General features: G+C 40.6%; 2 protein-coding genes across 13 annotated transcripts in view; both read left to right on the top strand.

Annotated features, from left to right (window-relative positions):
- LOC103241769 (uncharacterized) overlaps window positions 1-2,073 on the top strand; it is a 31,739-nt gene extending 29,666 nt beyond the window's left edge. The window contains exon 6 of the mRNA XM_073023811.1: window positions 695-2,073. The gene's annotated coding sequence lies outside the window, so the exon portion shown is untranslated. The remainder of the gene's footprint in view (window positions 1-694) is intronic.
- Window positions 2,074-14,874: 12,801 nt separating this feature from the next.
- THRB (thyroid hormone receptor beta) overlaps window positions 14,875-22,429 on the top strand; it is a 367,645-nt gene continuing 360,090 nt past the window's right edge. For 3 of the 12 annotated variants that reach the window (XM_038002333.2, XM_038002332.2, XM_038002317.2), the window contains exon 1: window positions 15,332-15,427. The gene's annotated coding sequence lies outside the window, so the exon portion shown is untranslated. Of the gene's footprint in view, window positions 14,982-15,235; window positions 15,463-15,680; window positions 15,891-22,429 lie in introns of those variants that run through there. The other 9 variants (XM_038002318.2, XM_038002316.2, XM_008009292.3 and 6 more) reach the window with 7 other exon arrangements.

The raw sequence follows: 22,429 nt of genomic DNA, 5'->3' as shown, positions 1-22,429 counted from the left end.
TAAATAAGCATGGCCTTTTGACTTATGAACTTATTAACCTGAACAATATTTCCGGGCTGTGTTCCTGAAGGGACAGTCATAGATCCCGAGAAGAGATAGTAGTGAAACTTACAAGTCAGCACGAGTTCTCTGAGAGTAGGTAAAGCTAACTATTTCCTTTATTGTTATGACTACTAGATTGGTAAATTGGAGAAATGGTACAGGCATAGATATTGGACTAGCCAGGCTTACCAGGCAATACCAAAATGTGTTGAGTTGATTAATGGATGGGTGCCATTCTGGGTAGATATTGCTTGTAGAGTGCCAGAGGGTTCTGTCCTTGGCTTTGTCTAATTCTTTCTCAGTTATTTGGATGAGCCAGAACATAACCCATTCCCATTCTTCAGGGGTATGAAAACATAGATAAGAAGACCACTTGACAGATAAAGAAATAAAGAAAGGGTGTGAAGGAGAGCCAGAGTAGACTTTGAGGGCCCAAACAATCCAGAACTCTGATTCTCTGACAGTTATGATCACTTGATTACCTGTTATGATACTGTAGTGTAATAGCCAAAATAGGTATGTGACTGCCTTAGAGCTTCTGGTCTTTGCTGCCAGGATTACAGCAGATTAACCTTAATTTTCAAGAACACATCTCTTGCTGCTCAACCAAATTTTATCCTTTCTCGTATGTCTTCTTTCAACCTGCTCTTAGATTGCTGTTTCAGCTCTACAAGCGTCCATGAAACCAGATAACTAGACTTGACAAGAAATATAAATGAAACAAGAGTAAGCAGACCAATGGAGAACATAAGGGACCATTTGTTTGGAGTTTGGCTCTAGAGTCTCAGAGAGTGTTTTTTCTTACATTTATGTTCCAAAGGAATGAAACGATTCAATCTTTGGCCTCCTGAGCTTTCATATATTGGTATAAGAGACTCAACTATCTATTCAATTATCATTCACATTTCAGAGAAAATTGTATTTATTTTATTGAATGATGACTTACCAAAAGGTTGCTACAAATGAATAGAAGGTGAAATACATAATGCTGTATATTCTACTCAAATATATTCATTGTTCAATTAAATATGGTTGCAAGCACAATGTTAAGCCAACTGCCTTGTATTCATGTATGTACACATACCCTGTAAGTCTTGCTTTCTCATTTGCTATTGCCAAGGTGATAACTCTTAATGACAGATGGGAAAATGTTTTAAATAGAAAGGAATTTGGAGGAAACTAAAATAAATCTCACTTTACTTCATTATTCCACATCTTCTTTCCCTGAACGGCAACATATTAGTGAGGACCCTCTTAACAATACATGAGTTTTGTTTGATAGGCTGTCTGATTTGCGCTTATTTCCCATAGGCAATGAGTGTGTGTAGTCAAGTCTAGGTTAGGGTCAGACAGGTTTTTCATTTATCTTTTCTAATGACCTGTAAATGTTCCACTGACTTGGGCTTTTATTTCGGAGGTAAACATTTTGCTAACTAGTCACAGGTCATGTAGGCACATTAAAAACTCCCTGCTAATTTATCCTCATTGTGTAGCTAACATCCAGTAGGTAAACTAGGTCCATTTTGCTCTCATGATTTTATGATGTTGGCAGTAGTAGTAAGTATGCATTACTTGGTCTCATCCCTAACCTGAGAAAATGAACCTTTTCACAGTCCTTTCAATCTGATCACACTATTTTAAGTGCTGATGTATTCTGAAAAGATGAATTGTTTTATGTTGCAATGTTTCCACTGAGTAATAGAGTATCATGTGGGTGAGGGAGGAAGAAGTGTAGAGTTACAAATTTAAATACACTGGCTCTGTATTCAGAGACTTCCATATAAGGGAGCAAGGTGATACTATAAAATATTCAGATGTATTCTAGGGGTACTGTGCATTTCCTAGATTATCAGTTTCCTTTGCTACATTTCTGGGGACTAACTGCCAACATAAGAATTGTAGATGATTCATAATTAGTAAATGCGCTTTGTTTTTCTTTGCAGCAATATTTGTAAAAATAACCTTATTTTTGGTACATTTATTTCTGTCTATTGGGCATTTTGCGACAAATATATTACTTGAAATGTCATACTTCAGAATTGTTTTCTTTTCATCTATTTTGAGGAAAACATTGAGGTTCTGATTTGAATTGTTTTAGGATAGAAATGTATTAAGTGATATATGTTATTAATAAGCTCCATGTTTTTCTCTATTCTCTATAAGGTGCTAAAACATTCCAGACATCAGATTCTTAATCTAGAAAATTATTTAAGCAGCAGCAGCAAAATTCAAATTTTCTGACAACAGAAGGTAGAACAGGAAGTTCTCATTTGGGGATGATTCTAGCCCCTGGGGACATTTGTGGAGACATTTTTAGTTGCCTCAACCTGAGGGGGTCAGGGGAAGTGTGTTCTACTGGTATCTAGTGGGTCGAGACCAGGGGTGCTGCTCAACTTCCTGCAGTGCAAAACACAGCGCTCACAATAAGGAATTATGCAGCCCAGAATGTCAATAGTGCTAAGACTGAGAAACCTGGACCTACAACTCTGTTTGCAATACAAATACAAATGAAAAGGAGTGAGGCAGTCTGAACTTTACACACTGGGTCAAGATCCTTTTCAAAGGTGGAAATAAAGAAACCCTAAAGGAGGAACTCAACCTAGGATACAAGAAGAGAGGAAACATTTTGTTCCTTTGTGTTCCACATGTCATTAGGAAGTACACATGCATGGACTATCACATCACAGTGAATCATGACCACGTGTTCATTCTAAACATTGTGGTATTTGTTATTCCTAACTTTAATATGCTGTAAAATCTGAATGTGGCACCACCAAACACCATGAAATGTGTTCTCCCCTTTTCCAATAGTGCATCAACTAATGGTTAAATGTGATCTTTAACTTGACAGAGTCTATGCAATCCTTCTGCTTTTTATTCTGCTTAGAAATCACAGCCTGTAGAACAGGATGATAGTTGAAAGCAGATGTTCTTCTAAACTATGTTTCACTCAAATCCAGCAATATGATAAAAGAGGAAAAATGGGGAAACATTGATGGGGCTTCAGGATAAAGGGTTTTATATTTTTCACAATGATTTGAATGTTAGTTCTCTTCTTTTTCAGGCCACATTCTGGTGTATTCTCTCATCATTTAATTATGTGTTACCTGTTGCTTTAGTCTGTCCTTTCTGATTTACTTCCAGTTTCTATTTCATTTATATACGTGTGTGTATGTGTGTGTGTTTGTGTATTTATATATGTGTGTAAGTGTAATGTATATGTATACATGTTTGTATATATACACATCATATATAATGTATATATACACAAAATAATGATATAGTAATCATTTATATATCACATATATAGACAATATATAAATGATATGTTAATATATATATCACATATATAATAATATATTCTGCTCCACTTGACTCCTAACTGAAATGTTACTTTCTCAGAGAGGCCTTCCATGACTATTTCATGTAAATTAAATACCTTCATGCATTGCCTTCTCTTATCTATCACATTTTTTTCCTCCATTTATATATATATATATATATAAAATATATGTACACATGTCTCTTTATATCTCTCTTGATATACTTTTTTTTTGAGACAGATTCTCAGTCTGTCGCCCAGGCTGTCTTGATATACGTTTAGATGTATTTCTATCTCATTTGACTCAAAGGCCCACAAAGGAAGAGATAATTTTGCTTTCTCTACCATGACATTTTCAGACCCTGGCCTCTGACACTTTGCCCTCAATAAACGTTGCATGGGTGAGATAAAAGCTACCCACTCAAGGTGTACTGACTGTCAACTGTACTGAGATTATCAAAGCACGTGTCCTTCCCTTTTCTGTGATAAGGTGACTACACTCTGCACAATTGTTCTATGCACACATACATTGTATAATTTGGCCGCAGTCTATTTTTTCCTATGTTTGTGACATAAAATGAAGGTAAGCCCCGACCTGTCAGTATGTGACATCATTTTTCCGAGACCAGCTCACAACTGCACATACACAGAGGCCTTTGCTCTTAGCTTTTTGTACCAATCTCTGAAGCACTATGGCTAATCTTGAGACAGAAAAATTCCTGGTATAGTGATGAATCCCTTAAGCTGAGCAAAGAACCAGCAACAGTCGAGAACCCCTTTGAAGATGTTACTCAATTCCAAGAGAGGAATAAAAGAGGCCTATGGTTGCTCTCATTTAAACTTCTCAAGCCAAATGTTTGGCTTCTGCCTCTAAACATATCCTAGCAACATGACGTTGCAGATCTTTCCCTGAAGAGGTGGAGCCTATTTTTCCTTCTCTTAAAGCTGGACATTCTACATGTGACTTGCTTCGGCCAATAGAACTTTAGTAAATGTGACATAAGCAGAGACTTGAATAGTGCATTTTCTTTAGAGTTCACTCTCTTGCTGATATTTGGGCCCTGAGACCACTGTGTAAGAATCCCTGACTACTCTGCTGGAAGATAAAAGACGATGAGGAAAAAGGCTGATCTATTCCAGCTGAGGGCCCCCAAGGCTGATGGGTCTGCCAACCACCAGACATGTCAGTGAGATGACCATAGATTTTCCAACCTCAAATTAATGAACTGTCGAGCTAACTTACAGATTCATGAAAAACAAGTGATTTCCATTTTAAGCTACTAATTTTTGGAGTGGTTTTGTTATGCAGTAAAAGCTAACTGATAACAGTCACAGATAGCATATTACTGTCTGTTTTCTCAAGGAGGAAAGTCAAATGTCTATAAATTTGGTGAGTTCAGCAGTGTTCGTGGAACTCACTAGTTTCCCAAGGTTGTTCAAGGTATAAAAAAGGACTTTCTGATCCAAAACTTGGGAATTACTGCATTCTAAAGCATTTTCAACTTAGAGATTGCAAAACAAATTAGCAAATTAAAGATAATAAGAATCCACAAAGTAAATAAACACACACACACACAAACTGCTGAAAATATGTTAAAGCCCCATCTTTCCCAAACTTTTATGATCTCTTGGCACCATGCTATTAACATTATAGTCATTGCTGAAACCCTACTCTGAATGTAATGGTAAATGGTCTGTACAAGAACTTTGAGATTTGGGTCCTGGCCCCAAGTGTAGCATTTGCAAACTACAGGACCTTTAACAAATCTAACTTGGTAAAATTTGATAAAATGAAAGACATAATTCCTGAAGAAGGCCCCAAAAGTCTTCTAGGTCATCTGTTCCTGTCACCTGGATAGAAATTTAGATGCTGCATCCATATTCGTGTTCTGCATTATATTTTGTTTCTGATGGGCTGTGCCAATGCTGTAGTGGCGAATCATTATTTCATCTCAAAGTCCTTTTTGAGGGCCACCATTAGGCCAGGTACTATTTTGAAGAGTGTTGGGGATACCTTAGTGAACAAGTCTTTCTCCTCTAATATAGTCTTTAATATAGCGACTCTACATACCCTCTCATAATTAAGCTCCAATACAGAGCTTGTATTCCAGCAGTGGAGCTGGACAATAAATCTGAGAAGAAACAAACAGTTAATATAATGTCAGCTGGTAATAAGGACTGTGTAGTACAACAGAGTAAAGGGCTAAAGTAGTGGTTCTTAAACTTCAACTTGCATCAGAATCACACGGAAGATTTGTTAAAATCCAGATTTCTAGGCCCCATCCTCCAACGTTTCTGATTCAGCATTCTTAAGTAGGGGATCAGAATTTTCATTTCAAACAAATTCTCAGGTGATACTCATACTGCTAGAGGGAGGACGATGTTTGGATAACCAGTGGGCTAAAGAATGATAAGAGGTTGTTCTATTGGATAAAATGGTAAGGTAAGTCCTCTCTGACCATCAGAGACCTCACTGAAGTGAAGGAGAAGCCATGTGAGAATCTGGGAAGAGAGCTTCAGTAGAGAGCACGGTGTGTGCAAAGACCCTGAGGCAGAATTGAACTTGTGCTGGAGGAATAGCAAGGACTGGTTTTCCTAATACCCATTGCTATGTTAGCAAGCCATAGTCCTTGTCACCCATTACAGCATGAATTATGAGTGACTATCTTTCATAAGTTATGGCTTATAGCACCTACTAGGGTCCAGGGTCCAGCTTTCAGCGAATTATTTTCCTGACTCACATTTAGAAATAGCTGTTTTTTTTTTTTTTTTTCTTTTTTCTTAAAAGGGAACTTTGAGAATTAAGGAGTTTGGGTTAAGTTAGTGGCTAAAAGTCGTAAGAGGAAACTGCTCATCTGTCACATTTCACCTGTTGAGGTCTACTGGTTTCAGTTCTGACACCAGAACTGGCGTAACTTAAATTCACAGTCTTGCTTCTGGTTTGTAGGAGGATCGATCTGTGATTGTTCAGGTCAAGACACATTATTTCATTGTGGTTCATTTTGTATTTGTGGGTTTTCCCAGATAAAAATGGATTATGTTTTTTAGAATGTTCTACATTTGGGAGATGTTTTTCACATTCCTTACCTCATTAGATCCTCATAATTTAATTTCCTGATGCAGAAAAGACAGAAACTATCTACCCATGCTACAGATGAGAAAACAGACTCAGAGAAATGAACACTCAGCAGACATTTCTTTTTGCTTCTCTTCACGTGGTCTTTCTTTGGATAGGCAACCTGATTTTCCAAGCCCTTACAAGTACATAGTAAATCATGGAGCAGGGGATTGGAGATAAGCTCATAATCTCACCACTGCCTCTCTTGAGGAAATTTTGGTCTCAGGTCTCTGCCTATCTCTTAGGTGCACTTTATTTCTGCCATCAATCATAAAACTGCATGGCTTTAACTCAGAAAGAAGTGAAGGAAAAGGAGCTTTGTGAGAAGACAAGGAAAACTAATTTTTACTGATCACGCAAGATCCAGGCAATTTGCTCAACATTTTAAAAGTATGATTTTTAGTTAATCTCCTTAGCGAGGGGGAATCTCTTCATTTTATAGGTTAAAAAAAAAAAAAAAAAAGCTGGGACACAAGGAAGTTAGCTAATGGATCTTAGGGCAATAACGTGACTGACTCAACATCAATTTTCACTGCCTGTGTTTCCTCTAACCTCAGCAGCCACAGAGCCTTTTTTCAGATACCACATTGAGGCCCAAAGGAAGAATCCAGGAGGAGGCATATAAATGATAAGAGTGAGACACTTCCTGGCAGGGACACATTCATGTCAATCAATCCAACAGTCTGAATCAATATCATTTTTTAATGGTCATAGATAAAGGGGTTAAAGAAAAGTAAGTGAGAGAAAATGTCCATCATCACCTTCAGAAATCTCAAATGTCCTCATATGAAGGATTATACTTTATTATGATATTTTAAATCTCATGAATGGGTATAAGAATGAGTAGGAATCACTGAAAGAAATACCAGCAAAGAACATTTTATGACCTGAATTTACAGATCCTCTGGCCATTAATTAAAGCATAAGTGGTGGTAAATCTTTTGCTTTAAATTAAATTAATTAATTTTGCTTTAAATTAATTAAAGCAAAAGTGATGGTAATCTGTGGTTTATTCAAACTAATGAATAAAATCATCCTGTCATTTGACTTACCTGCCAATAAAAAATGCATTAAAATCATCAGAAAAACAAAGAAACTGCTTTTCTGTCTTCCCCAAAGAAGCTGCCTTTAGGAATGGAACTTAAACCCATACATTCCCAAGTTTCTTCGTTTAGCTAATAATGAACACAAAAATACTGTTAAGAAGGAATAAGGAGCACTCCAGAAAATAAAGATCTTTATCTGATCATTGAATGGGAGTAGAATTGCACTGACTTTTAGAATGTAAGAGCTGAGATGGATCTTAGGCTTTACTTAGTCCTTCCATTTATGCATGTGTACAGGAGAACCAGGGAAGAAATGACAAAGGTAAGGGCATAAAAGTAATTATGAGCATGGCTTAAATCAGACTGGCTCCAAATCCAACATTTGGAAATCTCTAGATGACTCTAGAATAGTTTCTCCTGCATTGGAAAAAAAATATTCCTGGCATTCTCAGAGCTGGATGTGAGAGAAGGGCATTCCAACTTAAGAGATTAGTAGCAGTTAGGAAATGCTACGGGGAAAATATTCACTAAAAGGTCTCTCTAGGAACTGAGTCATTTCCTCCAAAGAAACACTGTTAAGGGCTTGAACTCATAGACGGGCAAAAGAGTCTGTCTCCAGAGACATTATTTCTGCAAGCCTGAATTCAGACATGTGTTTGAGTTTGTGCCCAACCCTTGCCAAAGATAGGAGTGCTCCCAATCCTTGCCAAATTTCAAAGAATTTACATCGTGTTCAATGACAAGCACCACAATGTGAAAGATTTTGATTTTCTCGCCCCCTCTTCTCTCTCTACAGCCTAGAATTGCCTGCCCAGGTAGGAGGCAGTTGTATTGTTACAAATATTTGTAAATATTTATTGAATAATTGATTTCGGAAAAAAGTATCTTTCAAGATAAAAATTTTGCCTTTGCCATTTTTGTGTTTTCAAATACCATAAATTATATTTTTCCAAAATAATAATGATGGATCAGATTAATGAGCCACCTACTATGTGCCAGGCACCATGCATAGCATTATCCATCTATTCCCACAGATTCCTCATGCTATCCCTATCAGGTAGGTATGATGGTTTTCTTCATTTCTCCAGTTGTGGAAACCGAGGCTTATAGAAGCTAAGTAACATGCTCAAATCACATGATTAGAAAGGACACAAACTTGGAACTCAAATTATTGTTATTCATTATCTGGTATGAACTACAGTGCAGGGTTTTGTTCTAAATCTGCATAATGAAAACTCAGTCCTTTCTTGTACTAGCTGTAGATTTGTTTGCCTCAAATGTATCATTTATAGAAGTTCAAAATATGTTCTACAGTTGTGTTTGTAGGAGCTATGACTAGCATTTTATGCAATACTTTGTAAACAGGATAAGGCAAGTTTATTTGTGAAAGAGAGCTATAATATATGAAAATAGGAGATGTCAGTAAGACCCATCTTGCCCTCAAATTGAGAATTTCATTTAAAATAACTGACAAAGGCAAGTAAATCTGAAGTTATGACTGCCACTTCAGATATGACTCATTCAGGGATTTTAAGGATCTGAAAATAACCCATAATCATAGCATTTTATTATATGTGTTGTTATATCTAGATATATTAAAGTTTATTCCATGAAAATGAGTAAGATTTACCTCATTCCTTTCCTTTAAAAAAGGATATTTTCCCCAAAATTTTAACAATTACATTTCCATTTTTTATGCATATAAGCATAACTCAAAAAGGAAGGACACTTAATTGGCATGTTTTGGGAAGCTGTGTCTTGAACCACTAGATTTATTCTGTGATTGACAAAGAATTTAACAATGTACTGTACTTTTGTGTGCTCACAATGAACATAGGCTATTACAGTCCAATTAGCAATCACTCAGCATGTCTTAAACCTATCTTTCAAACAGCTGAAAAGTAAGATTTAATTTAGAAATGTTTTGGTATTCTTACCTTCCTTTCCACCATTCACCTTTTTCTTGGTATACTTTATCAGCATCTTCATTTTTACGTAGGCTTTAATGCATAGCTTAGTTCATAAAAATGATTTGCAGCTGCAAGCAGAGCTTGTAATTGCTACACAAGGCAACAGTAGTTTTGAATATTGATCACTTTGAGGATTTTCTATTTGTGATACTGAAGAATATTTACTCAATCAAGTTAGACTGCACATAAGTTTGAATATTTTATTTGTGAAAACTGTAAGAATGAACAGAAGTCAGCAAGTGGTAACTGACCATTTTCTAGTTGTTCATAATTGTGCTAGTACCTCAGAGAGCTTTAATAGAAAAACTCAGATAAATATATGACGATTAATTTCACTCCTATGCATATGCCCAGGAGATATGAGTGCATGTACCACAAAAATAATTGTTCAAGAATGTTGATAGCTGCTTCGTTCATAATAGTCCCAAATTGGAAATAACCCAAAAGTCCACCAATTGGAGAATGAATAAACAAATTGTGGTGTGTTCATATAATGTAATATCAAACAGAAATTTTAAAAGAACAACTTTCTAATCCACACAATAATGTGGATTTACCTCAAAAACATTGAGTGAAAGAAATCAGACATAAGAGAAAACACATTGTATGATTCCATTTATATGAAGTATTTTCTATCTTGTTCTGGGAGTTGATTATACAGGGGTATGAACATGTAAAAATTCACTGAACCGAACATTTAGGTTTTATCTATTTTACTGTACATAAATTACATATCAACTTAAAAAATTATCACTCTGAACATTTTTTAGCCCAACATTTTGCTTTGAACCTATATTCATATTAATGCACTTAGGTGTATTTTATTCTTTTACCTGTATTTATTTGAGGAAAAGATTATGCTGTGATAGAGTTTGGCCTGGCTGACAGGTGTGTTAAGGGAGCACCAATTATGCAACAAATTAACACTTGCCTTTCAGTGACTTAACACAAAAGAAGCTGATCACTTAATCTCAGTAATAGTTCAACATGTGTGCTCTAGTTCCCCTCCACATGGTGATAAAAGACTCTTCCAGCTTGTGGCTTACCATTTCCCACCCAGGGCCTCAGAATCTTCTACCTCTAGTTAGAAAACAAGGTAAGAGAATGTGATTAGGGAGTTTTGTAGCCAGTGACATACATGTTTTCTTTAGGGCTCTTCTGATTGTCCCAGTGCACAGTAGTTCCTTAAGGGAAGGGCTAGAGAGATGTCTCATGACTGCCAGAACATGCTCACCTTTTCCAGCCTCATGTGCCTGTCCAATAACTCCTTGTGTCGCATACAGGTAGCATGATGAGCTGATTAAGAGTATACCCTCTATCACCCAGTACCCAGGCCTGAGCTTGAGCAGATTATTTAATCTTCCTAAGTTTTATCCTTCCTAAGTTTTCTCATCTGGAAAATGAAGTACATACTAATACTGTTTCACAGGGTCCTCTGACAACTTTAAAAGATATATGAAATATTTAGGACAGTACCTGAAACATAATACATGTTTAATACATGTTAGTTATGTTATGTACTCCTTGCTATAACCAACCATGCCAGAATGTCTACTGCACCTCCAACATGCCCTAGGATTCTACCACAATAAAGGATCAAGTTCTTTCCCCATGGCCAGCTTCATGGGCATGTGGTCTGTGCAGTTGCATACAACCCGTGCTGGAAAGGGCTTGGTGCTTGGGGCCTGGCACTTCGTTTCATGCTTTGTTGTCACCATATTGAAATTCCTAATAATTTTATCTTTGAACTTTTGTAAGTGAAGGTCGATGGGACAATGGAGCATGTGCATGAACAGAGGAAATACAGATAACACGCATAGCTGCTGCCATTCTTTACTTTTCAACTCACACATAGCATTCTTGATGCCCCAGGAGCACAGAATCCCTGTGGGCACATAATGTGTGGGAGTTCTGCAAAACTCAAATTGAGTATGAGGTAAGCATGTCACATCAATGACTAAGTGAGGACACTGACAGCCCCAAAATGGGGTTTGCCATGCTTTCCATTCCAACCAGAGCCTGATTTGAACGCAAAAAGAAGGCAACAACCAAGGAAACTTTCTCTGTCTTTTCTTATGTTATTTAATACTTCTCTGTAACCACTTAGTTTGAAAATGATGACATAGAAGGAAAGAGAAACATAGGGCAACCTATAGTTCCTTTTCCTTTCCGGTCTCCCTTATTCATCAGTAAGCCAAAGGCAGAGTGTAGATAAAAATGGGCATATACCAAGATACGAAATAAAAAGTTAGTTTTGTGCTGTGAATTAGAGTGTACTTGAATTGAATAATTTTGACCCTGTCATCTTCCCCAAGAAACTGTCTTTCCCGAAGGGTTGGAATTCTTATCCAGCTGCTAGGGACCAGAATCACTGGGGCCCTTATAGCAAAAATAAGTTCCAGGAACTAGTAATGAACAGACAGAATCAGAATATCCAGGGCTAGGTCAGGTGGCTGCACAGCCAGCTTGAGAAGTAGCTGAATAAGTAAAACAATAGCAGGCGTTCCAGTCCCAATATTCCCTGGCAAAATGTGGTCCATCTTTGATGAACTGGTTCAAGTACCACCACGTCCCATGAAATCTTCCCTGATTTTTCCCTCCCCTCATGCCCACGGCTCTAACTCTCTGATCCCAAGTCTTTTACTATATATTAATTATCTTTAACATCTAGGACATTCTGACTTGAACTTTGCTTCTCTGAAAAGACTCTGGTAACACTGAGGGCATTGTGGGGCAGGGACTCGATTTAGGCAAAGTGAGGCACTCATCCCTGGTGTGACGTTTAAGGAGATGCCAAAAAGAAAAAAAAAAGTCTCAGTAAATCAGGAGAAATATTTTAATGCACTATTTTAAAAATCAAAATTAATGCAACAATTATTCATGATGAACAATACATCAAAATTTTAAATAAAGACAGGCTCAGATCCTGCACTTGTACCACTGGCCTCACTCACTTCTGCCCAATCCGAGCCCTGTGAGGTTCTGTTTCATTCATTTTCTTACCCCAGTAAGAAAATTATTTATTTATTGCTAAATAAATAAATATATGAATGAATTGTTTTCTTGAACTGAGTCATCAGCTTAAAGGTATAGATCCTGGTAATGAGGATGTCTATGGTGAAACATGGGAAAGGTTCCTGGAAACAGCCTCGGTGTGCCCTCTCAGGTCAGCTGGAACACAGGATCACATAATCTAAAGTTTGAATAAATGTTCTTCCTTCAGTGAAGTCATCATGACATTCTCCTCCATTGTCCTACCTTGTGTAAAACCAGAAAAATAAATGCCACGATCTCTTGGTAACCCTTCTTTACCATCATCATGCAGCCTGTAGGACAGCCCCTGGAGGTCCTGTTCAAAATGGAACACTAGTAGTTGAATGTTAATGATACAACTAGGTTGCAGTAAAACTGCCCTCCCCCATTGTTATATAACATTGTTACCACCATAGTCTCATGAATTGTTTGAATAATGCCACACCCTTTATTTATTTCATGCTTTAATTGGCTCTTTATTTCCGAAATTTCTAGGCAAAATGAGATCAGAAAGACAAAGCCCTCGAACAAAGAGAAGCAACAGTTTTTGTTACATTTTGTCTTCTGTATGTCTCCTTCTTAAAGAATTTAGCTCCAAGTTATACTCGGGAAGAGAAAAAAATCAAAAGTTCCAGTAGCCCGCGAGGCCTATGATCCACCGTGTTGAAAGAAGATTTGCTTCACCTCACCCCGCGGTAATACTAAGTTGTTCACACGCTGTGAAGAAGACCGGAACACTAGGCTGTCAACTGTTGGGGCCTACCTGCGCCAGACTTCTTCCTCAGTGGCCAGCTTTTCCCCCCACAGTTAGCCACCAGGGGGCCGCCTGCTTGGAACAAGTGGTGTAGACGCCACAGCTTTTCTCCAAACCAACCAAAACATTCCGGGGCAGCTTTGGAGCAAAGCCCAGGAACTTCCCTGCAAAGGAGAACAGCTCTCCAACTATAGAAGCCTGCAAGTCCTATGGTGCAGCCTTATTAAGAGTAGAGAAGAAAGCACGGATTTCTCACCGAGGACCAAAGGGAAATGGCGTCTCTGGGGCCTCAACTTTCTTAAAAGTTTTCGCATCAGCGAAACTCTGCTCATCCACGGGGGTGGTTGATAATGCTGTTGGCAGGGGTCCGGGGCCTCTCACCCCTTTCCCTGGCACGCTCAGAAGAAGCGAGAATGAAACATACATGTCACTGGCTGAAAATCTAGAGAACCCTCCAATAAATAACCTATACATTGTCAGGCCGCTGAGGATCCAGATCGTCATAACTCTATAACACTGCGTGTTACACGAATAGATGTGAATATTAAATTATGATGTCGGAATTATTTTAATATTTTCTATAAGAAATTAATGGTAGTCTGTTGTCAAAGTAGTTTTGTTGCAACTGTAGTTCCTTATTGACTACATTTTAGCTGTCTGAGGACTCGGTATTTCCCAAGTATCCTTCTAGCTCAGAAAGCAAGTCTTTTCCTGGTCGCCAGGACTTAAGGTTGGGGCATTTGAGAGACCTATATTTGCCCGGGAAAGATCTCTTGAAGAGTATACATTATTTTTGTCTTCTTGGTTTTATCTGCACATTTCCAGGGCAAAGACAAATTAATAGGGCAGCCCTTCTGGGACCTGCGGAGTGTCTGAGCCCTGTACGCACCTCTCCCATGATATGCATAATGGCGGTGGGGGCGGGGGTGTCCTCCTTAAGGGCAAGCCACGCATGTCCCGAACTTCCATTCTTGGGGTGGCGGTGGTGGTAAGAGAGCCGCCAGATGGCCGGACCAGCGGAGGCCCCAGGAGGAGCCAGATCGCCCTGTCCTCCCGACACGCGCCACAAGTGGTTTGGGAGCGGAGGGAGGAGCGCGGCGGCACGGGTCGCGCAGGTCGGGCCGGGCAAAGAAGGCCAAGGCGTGCTCCTGGAAGACTCGCCCTCCGGTCCCGGTGTCACTCGTTCCCCATTCTTTCCTCTTCTCCAACTAGAGTAATGACGCCCAAACCCGCACCTATGCGCGCAGGCAATCGGCTGGGTGGACGCGCAGCCACCAAACCCACAGCACCGTCACCACCCCTGGGAGGGCACGGCCGGGATTAGGAGGAGGGGGAGCGCTCACACCTGGGTAGGCAGGTGCGGAGGCGGCCGGCCCGGGGACAGCGAGTGCGTAGGGCCCGGGGTCGGGGTCGGCAAGCCGGGCGCTGTGAGCGCGTCGGAGCGCCGGCCCGGAGCCTGACAGGGGCAGTCAGTACCGGCTGGGCAGCCCGGGGCGGTGGCGGCGGCGGCGGCGGCGGCGGCGGCGGGGTGTGCGGCCAGGAGGCCATTTCCTCGCTGCGCCCCTGGCGGAGCCGGGTTTGCCTGCTCTTGGCCGCCGCCGCCACAGCCGCGCGAGTCGGACAGCCGTGAGGGCTTCAGGGGAAACCAGGTCACCGGTTCGCAGACGCGGCGCGGAGCAGGCGCCCCGGGCCCGGAGTAAGACAGCGTCCGGGGACCGGGCCGGGTCGGGCCGGGCACGCGGGGGACCTGGAGAGGCGGGGACTCTGGTGCCCCAGACACACTCGCTTCCTACGCCTATAAAAGTGGAGGGACCCGGGAGGTGCGGCGCGGCCCTGGCTGCGGCCGCCTCTCTTCGCCCAAGGAGTTGACATTTTGCAGGACTCGCGCGACGCCCAGTCGCCGGCGCTCCCCGGGACCCCGCCGCCGGGAGGAGGGGGCGGAGGAGGGTGGAGACTGCGGGGCTTGGCCAAGGAAGGCGCACATCCTCGGGCGGGCGGCCGTGACGCGGCGGGGATTAACTTTGCATGAATAATGTGAGTGCGCTTGGAAAAGAGACCTCCTGCTCCGCGGGCTCGGGGCAAGAGCCCGCAGGCTACCTTCCCCGGGCAGGGGCGCTCAACCCAACCGGCTCCAGGGCACTGGTAATTTGGCTAGAGGACCGCGCGGAGGCAGCGGGGTGAGGGGAGGAGGGGGCGACAGTTCCAACTGTCCACAGGGTGGGCGGGATGGTGACGGAGTGTCGCAAGAACCCGGAGGGGTGCGGGCGGCTAAGCCGAGCGCGCGCGGGCGGGCGGGCGGGCGGGCGTGGGTGGTGGGGGTGTCATCAGCCTGATTACCTGCCTCCGCGGGGCTTCTGCGCCCCGGATCTGGGAGGAGGTGCCCTCTCGTGTTCGGGCACCGCGCGGCGGCAGGCTGGGAGCTACGGTGTGGACAGTGGTGGAACAGGGTGGCCGGGCTCTGTTCCAATCGCAGCGGCTCTGTTCCTCAAACCCCAAGCCCAGCTGTTGACATGTTCCTTGTGAAATGGAGTTTGGCATCCTCAGCGCCGAACCCAGTGGAAGTTTCCATGATGAGGAAGTTGTGTGACATGGGGGTTCGGAAAAGGTTGGCAGACCGGGGGGGAGGGTTAAAGGGACTGTGGGTCTCCCATCCCCCCTTTTTCGCCTGCCCCGGAACTCCGGGGCTTGGAAAGGAGAATTATCCTGAATGTTGGCGTGCGCTGTGGCCGGTGCCTGGCGACTGGGCTTCTCTCCGCCTCCTGGGGACTCGGCGGGGATTTCGCTAGCCTCCTGGGTCGCGCTCCTTCGCTTTGCTTCTCTTGGCGCAGCATCTTCCTCTGGGTCGCCTCGAGTTGGTTGTGATACCAGCTGTGCCAGCTGTGTGACCTCCACCCCCTCAGAGAAGGACTCATTTGCGGGAATTTTCATTCTTAGTGGATTTTGCCCTTCTTAGCGGCAGTTGTCACTTTGGGGGAGGATTTCCCAATGACCATTGTGGGATTATTATTAGTGCTAATTCTTAAGTCTTCTTATTTATTTTAAGGAGGGCGAGGGAGGAAATGAGATGAGGTGTTTTTGTTTTGCTTCGTTTTGTTTTAAGGTTAAATGTACAAGTTTCCCCAAATGGAAAATTTTAAAAGAAGGATCTAGAAGCATAACAATTCATAAAGTGAAGCAAAGAAAGGAAAGAGTTTGCCTGAACAGCCAAGTTCAGATTCTCCGTTCTCCTTTCTCCACATAAATTTAGAATTTTTGAAGATTCAAACACTGTGTAATCAGTAAATATACTTGAAATACGTTCTTCCTCAGCACGTTATTGGTCTTGGGTACTAGTGAGATTCAGTTTTAAAGACCTGTTTGGAAGTTCAAGAAATTAAGCATTCCTTGCACAGTGTATTAATATCAAGCACAGCAGTTTACATAATGATAAATGTATTAGGTAATGTAGACCTGTTGGGCAATCGTCACATTATTTGGCCTTAGTTTAGCATGCTTATTTAAATTGTAAGAATGTATAGCATGCACTGCACTGCAAAGAAATAAGAATTGCATTTTGGTATACGCGTTCATGATTCATTCTGAGTATTCAGTGACTGACCTGCTCCCCAATTCACTTCTGCTTAATTCTTTCTAATTCTGAAATCAGTCAGAGGCTAGGAAACAATGAAAAACGTGTTTCAGTGCAAAGTATTTTAAGCAGTTGATGTTTTTCGGATGTTTTCATGCCAGGTGGCTAAGTGTTTTGATTGAGACAAGCAGAAATTCAGTACCAAGTGGTTTGTTTGGAGTATTTTATACAAAGACATTGGTGAACGTTCATTTATTATTTGTGCATGTTAAAGAAATACAGAATCTATTTTTACCTAATCTCAGAGGTTTATTATGTATTGGAAATGAGACCATCTGCTAGTAAATACAATTTGGGTTTATTTTATAGTCGGTGAATGTAAATAATACTGAGTATAGCTACAGAACTGTTTTCTTAAAGTGAAATAATTCCTGTTGGCATTGTAATGCAAAGGTATACTTTTATTGACATTGGAATATTGTTACATAAAGCAACTGACATTACGAAGAGGAGTGAATATTCCATGTCTCTCATTTCAGTTTCTTCATAGTAAATTCTGCCATAATTAGAGATGAATTAAGACAACTTCTTTTTAATCCATTATCTTTGGGAAAGGTGATTTCTTAAAATTGCCTTAAGAGCACAGAAAGTTGTGGATTCCCTTCCTTTCCTTTTTTTTTTTTTTTTTTTTTTTTTTTGCTGTTGTTTAAAGTATGAGTTGTGTGGAGCCGCAAATGGTATTGCGTGTTTCTTTTTTTAGTAAGCCCATCTTTTTGATGGAAATCAGAGTAAAGGTGATTGGTTTCTTCAGTTGGTCTTCTCATTCTAGTGTAAGATTATGTGTCACCTTCTTAGAAAGCCCTTCCCTGACCACTTGAGCAAAGGCGGTCCCTCATTCCTTTTCAGACCCATCACACTAGTTTTTCTGTTTGTTTGTTTTGTTCTTCTTTTTCTTTCCTTGATTGTATTTGCAATCTCAGTTGTTCATTTCAATTGATGCTTGCTGATCACCTGTCTCCTTGCCTAGAATATAGAATCCATGAGCACAGAACTCTTGACTGCCTCACTCACTCTTATTTTCCAGCATCTAGAACAATACTTGGCACACAGTAGGTGCTGGATAAATCTTTGGTGAATAAATTAATGATTGTGCCCCAATATTATGCTCTCAAAAATGCCTGACTACGCATCCTAAGTGGGTGCCAGTTGGGCATGCCAAGATCTATTTTGTGTGTGTGTGTGTATGTGTGTGTTGCACACATGCCATGCTTTTATGGTTCACTCTTTATTTTTTTCTCTCTCTCTTTCTTTTTGAAATAAAAGCTGGCCTTCCATTCTGTGTAGTGACAATGCAAAGAGTTATTTCTGTGAGTTCCTCCTAAGGACATTTGCCTTGAATACATGGAAATCCTCAGCAGCAGAATTTTTCTGACATGTTACCTTGATCCCCGGAAGACATTGACCTTCAACTCCCTGAATTTCGGCAGAATCTTTATGAGTTCCAGAAGCATTGCCAGTGCTAAGAGTGAAATTCCAGGGACTAGACTTCACTGGGTGATAGCAGTGTCCTCTCATTCAGCAGGTCCTGGCAGTGCCTCTCACAATGGCAGCCCTAAGTGGACCAACCAGTGCATGCTGGTACAATTTGGGCTGCAAAAATGGTGGTTGGTGAGGGGGCAAAATGCAATGGTCAGGATCCAACACAAGATAGAAATAAATAGGCCTTGGTGATAGATTTGAAAATAACCTGATAGTTATCGTGTGTTATTAGTTAAGTCAGCCAGCCTCTTTTTTGGCCCCTTTTGTCGCTTCATAAAAGTATTCTGAACCAAATGATCGTGGGAAATACTGTGTTATCTGAGTTTTCAAGTGACCAGAGCATAATATCAAAGGAGTTATCTTCAAATTAGTTATTCCCGGAAGCTCTTGCCAATTGAGAGCAAAAGGAAATTATAATTGAAGATTATGGTGATTTGTTTTTGTGTCTAAAGTATCAACGTTCATAAGTGTGTCTAAGTAAATGCATAGTAACAATTTCACAAAATAAGACTGTTAAGAATGGGAGGGGAAGAAAGATCATAATCTTGTAGAGGAGGGAAGATAATTAAACTACAATCCTAAGTGCTTACTGCTTTAGAGTATTTAATTTGGCTCTGAGCTTCTTAGTAGTAGCCAAGTTAACAGAGAAAAGGGGGTCTGGAGGTGGCATGCATTAAACTTGTAAGGATGACACATGTAGAGTGCTTGCCATGGTGCTTGCCAACTAGTATATACTCGTATGAAATATTGAATTATATCATGGATAATACTTGAAATTCAATTCTACATAAAATAAAGTCAGGTTCTTTATATGGTCCTGTCTTTTACCAACTCTGGAATGGAAAAAAAAATGCAGAAGACATAATGATGAAAAGTAACCCAGAACGTTTGTTGTTGGGGGCCTGAGCTACTATGGCCTGTCAGTGGAGATTCTGGTGACGAATCCCAATGCAGAAATAAAGCTCAGGAAACCTAGAGGAATGAGTGGTTACCACACTCTGTAAGCTAATTTTCCCAAATATCCAGTGTCTCAGCCAACTTTTGATTAGAGCAATTTGAGAGGACAGGACAACGTGGTACTTGAAAATGACCCTATGGCCATAAACACCCCTGAACTTGTCGCCCCTGATGCTTTGGGCTTTAGTCTATATAGCTCTTATCACCTGCAGGGCTGTTTGTTTTCTTTTCTGTTCCCGCCTCTAAGTTGTGATGAGGCACGATGCATGGGTTTATTCATCTTTGACTCCCCATAGCCTAGCAAACAGCTTGGTACGTGGGCACAGGTGAAACACTGTTGGAAGAATGAATGGAAGGGTAGAAAGGGCAGTGCTTCTGTTTCCCTTCTGGGTTAGTATTAAGTGTCATATTTGGACATGGATTTGACCAGAGTGAACGTTTGCTGCCTGCATTGCATCATATGTCCAGATCACAGCTGTCTGTTTTGCTTGGAGGGCTTGTTCTAGTGTCAAAGCGGGTTGAGCAATGGATGGCAAGTTAACTCCTTGCTTTATTTAAAGTCATTTTGATTCTTTGACTTGATTCCTCATTCAGTCTACAAATATTTATGTATCTACTATGTACCTGGCCCTGCTAGCCATTTTTCAGTTCAACATGCAGCCCAATGACCTATGAGACAACATATTAATACAAAAGGATTCTGAAATTGTCTCCATTGTGATGAGATGGATATACCTATTGGAGTCTCTCATATGGCCCCTAAAAATGGTTATTTTGTATCTGAGGAGGAGATTGTTTGTGATTTCTATAGCCCATGTATATTAATGTAAATTTTAGTGAGATTCTCTCAAGAATCTCTTGTATCCAAGTAGTAGGAAAGTTGAATATATTTAGACCGGTGAGTTTCTGATTTAAAATGTTCACTCTCCAATTTAAGTTCCCAAACTTGTTAGTCAATTTTGGCATTTAAACAAGTGGGGGGAGTATCCAAATCACTGAGTCACAAGTCATATATTTCCATATCTTCCTCTCAGGAACCTGGCCAACTGACAGCTAGAATAGTGATCTATGCCCAATGCTAATGTTGTTTGGTCCCTACTGTCCTAATTTCAAAGGGCTTTGAAGTCTTTATGTACTGGCAGCTCTTCTTGTGCAGCGCTATTTTTATTGAGTTGAGAAACTGAGTTCTGCTGTGAACTTGAGGATCTTTTCCAAATAGCAAATCAGGGGAGTCTGGAATTAGGACCTAGGAACCTTGACTGTCCTGAGAACCGTATTGTAGCTTTTCCATCATGACAGTCAGTCCTAACAAAGTGATATACTCCCTGGAGGGTGTTTCTGATAGATGTAGATGTGCTTGATAACAGGGCTCATCTCCTTTGCCTCAGACACATTAAATTTGCACAGAAGGCAGATCTACCTGTAGCAACGCAGAATACCTGCAGCAACCCAGAATACCTGCATTTGAGGCTTTTGTAAGAAGATAATCTGTGATAATCTTGTACTGTCTGCTAGTCAGTGATTACCAGCAATTAAATGATGTTGGTATAGTCGTTTAAATCTTTTTTTTTCCTTATTTTTTTTTGCAACAGAGTCTCGCTCTGTCTCCAGGCTGGAGTACAGTGGCACAACCTAGGCTCACTGCAACCTCTACCTCCTAGGTTCAAGGGATTCTCGTGCCTTAGCCTCCTGAGTAGCCGGGATTACAGGCACATGCCACCACACCCAGCTAATTTTTGTAACTTCTGTAGGGACAGGGTTTCACCATGTTGGCCAGGATAGTCTCAATCTCCTGACCTCGTGATCTGCCCACCTCAGCCTCCCAAAGTGCTGGGATTACAGGCATGAGCCACCACTAAAATCATTCAGTTGATTTTATTGATTGACCAACATCCATCAATATGTTTAGAATTATTCCAAGATCGATATTTTTATTTAAAAAATCTTTTATGGCAAAATAATTTAAAGGAACTTAATGAAAACCCTTTGTGATATCATCTTACCAGTTTATGTGCTAAAAGCAAACAGTTATTTGCTATTTGTCAGACAGTGCCTGCTGTCTATTAAAGCTATTTTTGCAGTTACTACTCATTCATGTAAGGCAGTGAAAGATCTTGAAGTATTTTTTCGGCAGTTGAGAAATATTGAATTGTATTGAATAGCTTATTTTATTCTAGTTATTTGAAAATTACTGAACAATGGACAATGTGCAAATCATTGACATCTGTTTCACATCTTCTGGGACAATCGTGATTTAGAGATAAAAGGAAAAAAAAAACAGACAAATTCGTGGTCCAGCTTGTCACAATGAAGACGCTTGTGGCTTATATATCTCAGCTCACGTCTGTCTTGCTGGTCTGCATGTTTTATCCAATTTTTATTTTTCCTAATCCTATTTTAACAAATACTATCTATAGTTTATTCCTTATCATATGCACACATGCACAAACACCTAAATACATACATGTGTCTGTGTTCTAAGAGTGGACTGCAGACGAGGCACATATAATCAGGAAAGGACTGGTCTGGACTGAGTTGCTCAGTCAACTTCCTACTTCCAAAAGAGGGTCTTCAAGGAGTCATGGCTTCTCTTCTGTGATCAAGAATTTAGGCATTTATAAGAAAGTCATGAGTGACAAGTTTATCAACACAAAAGTGTGGACAAAGGAATGTAGATTGAAAACAGGCACGTCTTCTTTATTTGGGAATATACTTACTTGACTCCTCTGGAGGCTCAGGAATGTTTGTGATGAGGAAGGTTGAGAAGATAGTCATGGTGTTAGCAGCATAATGTCTGATCCTGACATTCAGGAACCTGTTGAGTATTCTAACTCTTGTGATATATTGTTTGTTGGTTCTCAAGATGGTTCAGATATGCTTTTTCCCTTTACCATTTGTTTCTCTTGGGATTCTGTTTTTTCTGATTTCATCAATGTCTACACAAAGCAGGTGCTCAGAAAAGAATGATTGATGATAACAATCATAACGTTTCTTGGGCTTGGTCATCTTTTTTCACATTTCTGTCTTACAGGCATGACTGTCTTAACGACTGGCATGTCCCTACGTGCAGAATCTGTCTC

The sequence above is a fragment of the Chlorocebus sabaeus genome, chromosome 15 (genome assembly GCF_047675955.1).
Source record: "Chlorocebus sabaeus isolate Y175 chromosome 15, mChlSab1.0.hap1, whole genome shotgun sequence".
Taxonomy (NCBI): domain Eukaryota; kingdom Metazoa; phylum Chordata; class Mammalia; order Primates; family Cercopithecidae; genus Chlorocebus; species Chlorocebus sabaeus.
This window is presented reverse-complemented; position numbering and strand designations above follow the sequence as displayed.